Genomic DNA, 971 nt, shown 5'->3' with positions numbered 1-971 from the left:
GGCGCTGCTGCAGCGCGAGTGTGCCGAGCCCGCCGCGCCGGCCTCGCTGTCGCCACCCACACAGAGCACCGAGTCGCGCCGGAACGTCACCGTCCGCGAGCCGTCCGAGGCCGTGGTGGCGTGCGTCACACTCTGGGTCACCACCACGCCCGCCGGCGGCCCCGCCTCGGTCCGGCGCGGCATCGCGCCACCGAACGCGCCGTCCGCGGCGCCCGAGCCGCGCCGCGCCGCTGCCGGGCTGACACAGTGCCTATCGCGCTCCACGTGAAAACTGTGCACAATGTCCATGAGCTGGTCCAGGTTGAAATGTTTGGTCGGCGAGAAGAACTCGTCCGGGTCGGGCAGGCCGTCCGGGCTCGAGGAGGGGATGTCCGGAATGGTGATGGGCCCGCGGTCCGGCAGCAGCACGGTGAAGCCGCCAGTCCGGTGCGGACCGGCGCCGGCGCCGCGTAACGCGAACTCGGCGTCGAAGGCGGGCATGTCCAGCCGGCCAGAGGCGCCGGCACCACTGTCCCTGTCTTCAGTCTCCTCCTCTTCCTCCTCTTCTTCCACCACCTCCTCCTCTTCCTCCTCCTCCTCCGGCTCCTCCGGCTCGTCGTCCTCCTCTTCCACAATGTCCTCCAGCGCCACCTCCTCCAGCTCCTCGACAAACTCCTCCAGCCGCTGGTACTCGTCGCGCATGGTCCACAGCTGCTGTTTGAGCGCGTCGTTCTCGCGCCGCAGCTTGCGCATGTCGCTGTGCTGCTGGTCCACCTCCGAGGCCATCTCCAGCGTGCGAAACCGCATCGCTTCATTTTCGAGCTCGACGCCGCGGCTGCTGGTGCGCCGGTCCGGCCGCGCGCTGCCGCTCGACGGCTTGGCGCGCGCATCCTTGCCGCGGCCGCGCAGCATGGCGCGACGTCCCGCGCGCGCGCTGCGCCGGGTCACGTGACGGCGGCGGCGCCGCGGCGCGCGCGCTGCCAGCCGGAGTG

Source organism: Amphibalanus amphitrite, unplaced genomic scaffold, assembly GCF_019059575.1.
Source record: "Amphibalanus amphitrite isolate SeventyFive unplaced genomic scaffold, NRLGWU_Aamphi_draft 000079F_arrow, whole genome shotgun sequence".
In the NCBI taxonomy this organism is placed as follows: domain Eukaryota; kingdom Metazoa; phylum Arthropoda; class Thecostraca; order Balanomorpha; family Balanidae; genus Amphibalanus; species Amphibalanus amphitrite.
This window is presented reverse-complemented; position numbering follows the sequence as displayed.